Source organism: Protomyctophum parallelum, assembly GCF_964188405.1.
Source record: "Protomyctophum parallelum genome assembly, chromosome: 16".
Lineage (NCBI taxonomy): Eukaryota > Metazoa > Chordata > Actinopteri > Myctophiformes > Myctophidae > Protomyctophum > Protomyctophum parallelum.
The window spans coordinates 7,475,921-7,486,100 of NC_139711.1; the positions used below are offsets into that span (position 1 = coordinate 7,475,921).

Consider the following 10,180-nt stretch of genomic DNA (forward strand, 5'->3'; position numbering starts at 1 on the left):
GTCTACAAAACTTAAATTTTTAGACGTTTTTTTATCCCATTATTAGACGCACGTCTAATAGCGGCTATTGCTCAGTGGGTAGTGTATGATTGAACTTTTCATGGTCTATCGTTTAGAATCGTTTTAAAAAGGTTCTAGTATAATAAAAGCAAAGTAACTTGGGAAAATAAATCGCAATATATTTAGGAATCGCAATATACCCTCACAAAAAACATGCAGTAATCCTGGTCACTAAACTGCCTCCCCCTGGCCAGCCGGGGCGCCTGATGGAGGGGAAAGGAACTGGTTGGAATAACGTGTTCCTTGGACACTCAGGCATGAAGGAAGCATGAGTTCAAGTCCGTTGCTCTCCCCATATATGGGGACTAGGTTGGTGGAGGGTGTGTAGAGCCCAGGATCACATTAGATGATTGACACAGGGGTGAAAAATGGGTTACAAAATCGTGGGATAAAGAATATATATATATTTCTTTTAAAGGATCGCAATATAAATCGAATCGGCAACCTAGGTAGGTATGTATCGATATCGTATCAAATCGGGAATCATCCCAATTCCCACCCCTACCTTATTTTACCTCACTGACAGGGTTACTGAGGTTAAGGTTAGGTTTAGGCTGTCAATCAGAGCGACTGGCAATCACAGCGCATCCTTTGCACAACCCGTGTAGGCTTAGGGTATGACCCGCCATTCAGGCCAGTACTGTTCCCTTGACCGATGCCACACATGCACTCAACCAATTATGGACATACAGTATGGTGAAGGAAGACTCAATTGACCACATCCCAGGTCAAATGGCATATTTGCCATTTGGTCAATGGCCCATTTCACCGCATCCTACGGTGCATTGACACCACAAAAAGGAATAAACTGTTACTAAACTAAACTACATTCAACGTGTAAACAACCCTTGTTGCTCACAACAGCGCAACACTATCATTCACTCAGACAACCTGAAAATGATACCGGGAGTCGGATACAAACTAGGGTCCTCGAAACTCACGTGGAGCATGTGGTTCACTCTCTCTCTCTCTCTCTCTGTCTCCACACACAACGGTTTGATAGCGTGACACAGACGAGTCACTCATCAAGTATTCTGCAACCATTAGACTCCCAAGTAAAAGCACATAAACGAAAACCCGTTTGCATCGTGCATACTGCATACCAAATGAAGAAGAAATGGACGGAATCCAATTGTGAAGTAATCAGCCCTATTTCCCGAAATGATGCAGGCCTAATCCTCGTCTTCCAAGCAGAACATGCACTCCAACGGGCTATATTCTTCTCTTGTTCTGGCAGTCCATCTAGTGGCAGAATTTACATCTCATTTTATGCATTCACAGACAAAGTAAAATCCAGAATGTACATTTAACCCATTCTGACCTGAGATCAGATTCATACGAGGTTTCCGCCGGACACACCTGGTCTGATGAACCCATTCTGACCTGAGATCAGATTTAAAAAAATGTCAGTCGTTCTTCGATTTTTCAAAAATAGCAGACCTACAAGCTCGTATCGCGCCACTCGGTGGCGCGATATGAGCTTGTAGATCTGCTATTTTTCAATAGGTAAAGCATAACATGATGCTGACACCAAAATGGGTGCCCGGTCAGAATGGGGTTAACTCAAAGAGCGTGCAAATGGACCCAAAGGGATCCATTTGTACGCTCTCAGAGTTAAATTAACTTTTACAGTTTTACAGTTGTCTACTCACTATTGACTCTATAATCCAAAGCATTACAGTGGGTGAGTGAGCACACAGAGCAGGCATTCAACATCTTGTTCATGGAGATTTATAATACTGTATATTACACATGTCTGTGGATGGATGATCTACATTAGCTTTTTATCCAGTTCATTGGAACTGAACGTACAGGGTGGATAACAATATCAAATTAGAGTAGACTTAAATGGGTTAGAAACACAAAAACAGATTTTAGGGGGTGTTAAGTTAAAGGACCACTTCACCACTTTTCAACCTATCTTCAATAGGTCCTCGCTATTAAATAATCATGAATAAATGTTGCAATCTTTTTCTACTCTGTCTGTGTCTCATAGGAGGGCTGTTGGCAGTTCAGAAACTGTCTTCCAGTGACACCCATCGATGAGGAATACAAGCTAATAGAAACTGCAGGCTTTCTAGTCCTGAAAAGTTTGCAAAGCGAAACTGGAAGCCATCGTTCTCACGATAATGAAAATCTAAATATTTTTGTAAAAATATCTTGTTTAAAAAAGAATCTGTCACTGAGACACAGACTGAGTAGAAAAAATCTTGCCATTTTTTCATGATTATTAGTGAGGAGCTATTATATGAAGATAGGTTGAAAAGTGTGAAGTGGTCCTTTAACTGAGACAGTGATATCTAAGTATTGCTTGAGATAGTAGACCACGGAGACCAGGGGGTCTGCGTGACCTCTACAGGGGGGCTGCTAAATGTTTGGGTGATAGAGCACCTTAGTCTGACATCATTATTTACACATCCTAGGAGACTCAATTATTTACATATCCTAGGAGACCCATGTTTCAGACTATATCCAACAATTCACTTTTAAAAATGGAGGTTGAAATAAATATTTCAGGCTTAATTTATACTTGTGCGGCAAAAATAGCAGACCAACAGACACTGTCATACAACAAAGTATAATTAGGGTCTGTGTAGCCCAACAAACCCACGGTGAGGCCTTTAGGGGGGCCATGCAAGCCTCAAGCCACCAAGGGCAAGGTGGAGCCTGCAGAACCGTTGCAGCTCGAGAATCCACCATTCCTGAATAAAGTGCCTGGTGCTGGGAGTCTGGTGCAACGCACAGGGCCCGACCTGGTGAGAGCAGGAGTGGACCTGGTGAGACGTAGGAGGGGCCCGGACAGGAGTCAACCCACAGAGCCTAGTCCTTCCAAACGGATTGTGTGGCCTTGGTTTTTCCCTAATGGGACTGATCGAGGGTTGCTACTGGGACGTAAGTCGGGACTTGATCACCCCGGCTGGGTCACCTGAGTGAGGGGTATGATGTTGAGATGAGACCCGAAACCCCGATGACCTTGGGATACATCACTGAGGATACGTCCCAGGTGCATCCATGTATGTATTTTGTTTAGGGTTTAGTATGACAATGTAATTATTTATGTATGTGGAGATAGGCGCTATATCCTCTCCACTGCAGCTCTCTCAATGCACAAATCATAGCATTTTAAATTAAACTGGATGTAGGTTTAATATACATATTATAGGATTTGAGATTTGTTTAATGATATAAGCTATATGATATTAATTTACTAAATGTGCACAGCAAATGTGCCTAATTTATACAGAATGTCAACATAGTAAATACCAGGCTGGGTAATCCCTTGTACTTGTAGAAATGGGAAGAAAGATAACACATAATAGTATATGTTTAAACTTTAAAGTGAAGCTTACGTAACTTTGTCAAGTGTCCTTGAACAAATACTGTAAGGTGACTTCAGCAGACCTTTCCAATGGTACCCCTTAATGTTCACACAGTCATTCTTCCAATACATTTGGAATACAATACCAAAACAGTCAGTGTATTTGACTGTTATCACTCACTCAACAGGCCAGCAGTATTCTGATGTCGTCCTACAAAGAAAATCTTTATTCCTCCCATCAAGCTCCTAGCCTGGCTGGGGTTCATTATTGATTGGTTAGTGCAAACTGCCAAGTGATGCAGGTCAGTCCAACATAAAGAACTCTAGATGGTTTTAGATAATCCCTGACCCTGAGAAATCAAACAAAAATTAAGGACCGGAACAACAGCCCTGCCCCCCCAGCTATCCATTTCAATGGTCAAATGCGGAAGTGCAAACGAGCGCTCAATGTTAAACCCCAGCTGCACTGGGTTTCCTCATCATAAATGCACGGGCCCATCTGCAGTCCCAGCTAGCCAGCCTTTCTGAGGGCTTACCTATTGCCTGGTTTACCCAAGTTCTGGACTCCTCTCCTCCCTGCTACAAGCCGTCTTATGTCGTCAAAGGGTGTCCCTTTTATGCCCATATAATATATGCCCAATATATGGAGTTCTGTGTAAGACATGCCCAAATAGGGACTCTCTATGCCAGTCTTTGATGTCATAATGACTTCAGACAAGTTCAGCGTACTTTCTGAAGGGCGCCCACTGTATTTATATCGGCCACATGACGTCTTATGTCGTCAATTAGTCAGTGCTCTAAAGTTTAGAGCGATATTAACGTATATCTGGTATGTAAACAAATCATATTCATTGCTGGTGACATAACTGATAATATACAGCAAGCAATCTCTCTCATGTATATGTATATGTACAGTACAGTGTGAGAGACTATGTGTGAGACTGTGTGTGTGTGTGTGTGTGTGTGTGTGTGTGTGTGTGTGTGTGTGTGTGTGTGTGTGTGTGTGTGTGTGTGTGTGTGTGTGTGTGTGTGTGTGTGTGTGTGTGTGTGTGTGTGTGTGTGTGTGTGTGTGTGTGTGTGTGTGTGTGTGTGTGTGTGTGTGTGTGTGTGTGTGTGTGTGTGTGTGTGCATATATTATGGTAGTTGTTGTTGCCTGACATGCAACATACATTTAGAATAATGCTCTTGTAAAAACAGTGATGAAACAATGAAAATGAAATTCATTAATGGAGTAAGAAAGGTTTTCATGGTAACTAGATACAGTAAATGAACAGTTGTCAGTTTTCATGTAATAACTATCAGATTATTTTTAAACCAGCTGTCATCTGTAGTCACAGTGTTAGGAAGGCATTACCATTACTATTTTTTAAGGGGGGGGGGGGGGGGTATAATTTAAATAGATTATTTATTAGGTATATGTATACATTCTAAAGGTGCGTTCAGGAAGTTGCACGAGCGCCGCGAACAGGTGCGGCGCGACCTGACGCAGCACAAATGGAACGAACCGAGGCGAATATTTAAATTCAAGTCTGAACGCAGCTTTAGTAGCGTCACCTCCAAATTCCCCAGAATTCCATAAGTTAAAGGGATAGTTCAGATTTTTTTTAACTTAAGCTGTATGAAATACTTGCCATTAATATAGTGGTTGCAACTGTATTAATTCAATTGATTGCCCGAGTCCCGCGGTGGGAGTTCTGCTCTGGTTTTGGTGAAATATTAAGTAGTTCCGGTCATTTTGTGGGGGGCACAGTGGGCCACGCATTAAAAGTAAATTAATCCACAAAACTAACGTAATTTGTATTGTTGACCTATTTCTTCGTTCATTTTTGACCCCTCTATCACACGGAACTATGTTTTTTGTGTCCATACCATATCACTAAGCCCAAAAAATAGTTCCATGTGATAGAGGGGTCAAAGTTGAACGAAAGTTAATAATAATAAAAATAATACCTGGGACTTATATAGCGCTTTTCTAATACCCAAAGACGCTTTACAATATTATACTAATATTTTCAGCTTAACTTTAAAAAATCTGAACTATCCCTTTAAGTCTACCTGAATTTATAAGCCTAATCAGCCACATTTTGTTCAAATTGTTGTAAGTATTATTACAATGAAAAGCAGGCACCAACACTAATACTGTATAATTACTGTCGTCCATTTTCCCCTGCTGTAGCCAAACTGAAAAAGAGTGTCTTAACACGAAGCCTGTCAATCAAATATCCAACCTGTTTATTTGCTGACAAGTGTACCCAGAAATATTATTGATTGATCAGTGATGTAAATAGGTTTTCAATGAGTCCTGGGATGCAGGGATGGTCTTTTAGATGAGTCTCAGGGACATTTTATGAGTCCCACTTCAATGATGTTAGGAGTCATATTATGCCATTTTTACAAATTGCAGCATTTTACTTTTAAAATGTAATTTTATATGTATAATGTGGTTATATTCATGTAGAAAACAGAAGAAGAAATGGTTATTATAACTAAAGCTAGCAAAATAAACTAGAATAAAAAATGGTACAGTAATAGTAGTGCATCCCGTGGATGCAGAGGTCGTTGTTGTATTGCGTCCCTTAACTATAAACTGCGTTTTGGGATGCAAAATGCACCCTATTTTAATCTCTGATTGATTGATTGAAATTTGATTGAAATATTTATTAACAGTTTGCAGAATTACAGTACATTTCAAGCACAACTCAATACAAAGACTGTTAACTGTGAGTGGACGACCCAATAAAGCATTACACGTGTTTACAAGAGGGTCCACTTTGTTCAATTCATCAAAACATTTAGAGACGTACAAATAGATACTTCTATATAGCCAAAGAACAGAACAGGAATTCATCATAAATTGGTAAGAAGGGGGGGGAAAGGGGTGGGATTCATTACAATATTGAAAGGCTTAGTTCACAACTCTAGGCCACAAACCATTCCAAGTAGCTCCTCCACAACAAAACTATTATGAATATGAAATAGTGTGGAGCTGGTCTTTCAGCTGGTGTCTCAAATAAACATTAGCAGTGATAGGGATTTTCAATTCTGATGAATTGAAAATGGAGACCCTGATGTAAACAAGTCATAGTGCTTTTCTAGCCCAAACATTTAGATTCTCGTAGAGATTCGTCAGAATCGAAAAAAACCCTCTACGAGAATCTAAATGTTTGGGCTAGTGCTTTTCATGGTTTCGTCCTCGTAGCAGTTTTTGTTGACTTGTGCTTTCGTTTGAAATGTACCCATTCTACATACTGAATAAATCAATCAATCGGAGGAATATCATGTTTCATTAAAACAGACTTCTGAACAATCGAGTCTGGACTTTATGGAAGGAAATCATGAGCTAGAGAAGATTTTTGGTGAATGTTTTAACATTGTTAAAAGGGTTTAAAGATACTTTTGATTTATCTCTATCTTAATGCTGTCGATTCATTTATTTAAACATAAATTAAATTATACAAGAATGGAGGCATCTATGTAACCTGCAGCCTTTCACCTTTCTTCCCTCTACGCAGCGGTCCTGACATACATTTGGGAAAAGGGCACATGCTTGCATCTGCATGACACAAAAGAAGACAATGCCATATATACATTGTTATGAAATATAACAGACATAACGATTTATCATACCTGTCAGTTAACTTGCACCTTCACGCCGTTATCAAAACCATACAGGGCGCAGCCATCTTGGATCTGAACAGTGGTACTGCTGGCTAGTATGCCCGCAATACTGCCACCAACTGGTCTGGAGGGGTAACAGTACTACCACTAAACAATTTCTAAAATGTTACTGTATAAAAGACCCATAAATAACGCACGAAGCCATATCCATCGTATGTGTGTGTGTGTGTGTGTGTGTGTGTGTGTGTGTGTGTGTGTGTGTGTGTGTGTGTGTGTGTGTGTGTGTGTGTGTGTGTGTGTGTGTGTGTGTGTGTGTGTGTGTGTGTGTGTGTGTGTGTGTGTGTTAATGCACACAACTGAGCCTCTTAGATGTGAAATAAACAACAAAAAATCCCATATAGGCCTACAGTTTACTCTCTTCGTATCAGAGTCACAATTTGATAGTCTTATAAAATAGATGTAGACTATTTATCTCATTGTGTAAAGCACAATATTTTGTTTCATTGTGTAAAGCAGTGCCAGTGAGCACAATGTTGTTGTTTTTTTGTAATAATGTAAAGCATTGTGTAAAAGTGCCATATGAGTTATTTACAAACTTCTCAGCATAATGCAGAAGCCAGAAATCACACACTGAGCTCAATGGCTCTGAAACACATAACCTCTCCAAAGAAACCCTAAAACCTAAAAATGTAAGTATTTTGCATATTTGGTTGTATAGTTATAATGCAATCTCTTCCATTCAGAAATGTCACATTTCTGAATGGAAGAGATTGCATATATAACATATAACCAAATATGCAAAATACTTACATTTTTAGGTTTTAGGGTTTCTTTGTGGTTTGCCTGAAGACATTGTGGGCTCCATCTTGCGCCACCCTTAAACCTTATCCCTAAACCTATTTGCCATATTTTACCATTTTGAAAATAATTTTAAAATAGTTCAACTAGCCGATCTACATATACACGTTGTGAGCTTATAGATGAGCTATTTGAACTATTTTAAAAGGTTTTTTTAAATAGTAAATAAAAATCACACCCGTGTGAACTGAGTGGTGCAACTCCCCCCCCCCCCCCCCCCCCCCTCCTCTCCTCTCTCTCTCTCATTAGCAGGCAACAGTGCAGCACCAATACTATCTCTCTCTCTCTCTCTCTGTTTCTGGCACAACAGCGCCCCTACTGGTACTCATAGTCATACTGGTGCTCATGGCCACATAGGTGGGTTAATGTCACATAGGTGAACACATAGGTAGGTGAACACGGACATTGCTGTTCCTTCAAAAAAGGCAAATAGGTTTAGGGATAAGGGTTAAGGGGTGGCGTAAGATATAGCCCCTTGTGTTTGAGGAGAGGAGCTATAGTCTATGGGTTTCTAATGTCAATGCTATCGATCCTGTGGAGCTACCAATTCATTCGCCCACAATGACTTGTTCCTTAAAGAAAATATGACTGATAAAAATCTTAAAATATAACGTTTTATTTGTTTTTTAAGTTTCTGTTTAGATTAAAGGACGACTTCACCACTTTTCAACTTATCTTCATATAATTGGTCCACACTCATGTTCATGATAAAATACCACAAATTCTTTCTGCTCGGTCTGTGTCTCATAGGAGGGCTGTGGGCAGTTCCGAAACCCGTCCACCAGTGACATCATCGTTAGGTTGATTCTTTTAAAAACATGATATCTTTTCAAATATATTTTAGATTTGTATTATCGTGAGAACGATGGCTTCCATTTTCCACTTTTCAGGAATATGCAGTTGAGCTTGGATTCCCCATCGATGATGTCACTGGTGGACGGGTTTCTGAACTGCCCACACAGACTGAGGAGGAAGAAATGGCGCTATTTTATCATGAACATTAGTGAGATCCAATTATATGAAGATAGGTTGAAAAGTCGTGAAGTGGTCCTTTAAGGAATCCAAGAGCAGTAAATGAATGTTTCTTTTACAACAACAAATCCTCAACTGAACTAATTCATTAAACTATCTCCCAATATAAAAGTGCTCAGAGTGAACAATTGAATTTACTTGACCACCTTATTCAAACACGTCCAGATGTGCAATGCAAACTGAATAGAAAACATATTGAGCTGAAAATAGCAGGTCTACAGGTAGATCTACTAGCGAGGCAATGCAAGCTTGTAGATCTGCTATTTCCTGCTGTACAACTAAGTATAAATCGTGATTAACTCTCTCCTAAGAGTTTGACAACAGAGGAATGTAAAGTCAGATTACATTTTAAAATGTTTATGATCTCCAAATCAACTAAATGAGGAATCACATTGTTTTTTTTTATTGTGTGGGCAAATACAATCTTTCTCCACATGGGCAATTTGCAATAACAAATTTAAACAGACTATACAGATACATAACAAAAAAATATCCTTCACAGCATCTGAGGTAAAAATGAAAGAATTCAAAAAGATATTTTATAGTAAAAGTAGACTAAGAAACAAATAAGGCACTCAGACATGTCTAATAAATATTTGGACATAAAATGTCTACAGTCCATCGGTGTTAAAGCTATAATCCAGAACTTATTTTAATGAATAAAATATTATTTTATTCTCCCCATTGTACTTATTTCTCCCTATTCTTCCATTGAGTAACTTACTGTTCAGACTGGCAGCCCAAATCCGAGTTGCGGCCTATCCAGATTGGAGTTGCATTGTTTTAATGCAGTCTGGAGTCGACTGGACAGCAAAATAAAACATGGGAACTGATTTTTAATAACCAGATTTCAGTCACATTCCATAGCCTTGTTCAGACTGCATAAAACCAAAACGACTCCAATATGGATTTGGGCTGCCATTCTGAACAGGGTCTTTAGACTCTGGTGTCGGGTAGAACACCTACCGGTCGAGTCGACAATGTCAAAGTTATAAGATTGGACCCTAGTTTGTATTGTAGTTCGGACTTCATTGCATGCAACAGACATAAAACTTACAGAAAGTATAGCTTTACAATTACAATATGCATGTTTTATGTCTCTACCGATGGAGCTACTTTCAACAATGTCGGAACTATAATAAAGATTGCAGAGCATCTAGTGTCAAATCTAATGCGCGTCTGCTTCAAATAACTTGTGATGGTGTCAACCAGTATTAGTAGGTTATCTGAGGATCAAAAGAGGCCACGCACATCCACATACCATTTAAAAGGCAGGTGCTGAACTTCAAAGGA

The 10,180-nt window shown here is 39.5% G+C and overlaps 1 protein-coding gene across 1 annotated transcript in view; it reads right to left on the reverse strand.

The window, feature by feature from the left end:
* Positions 1-7,069, reverse strand: part of mrpl11 (mitochondrial ribosomal protein L11) — a 60,258-nt gene extending 53,189 nt beyond the window's left edge. Inside the window, exon 1 of the mRNA XM_083786002.1 lies at positions 7,007-7,069. The gene's annotated coding sequence lies outside the window, so the exon portion shown is untranslated. The remainder of the gene's footprint in view (positions 1-7,006) is intronic.
* Positions 7,070-10,180: the final 3,111 nt, after the last annotated feature.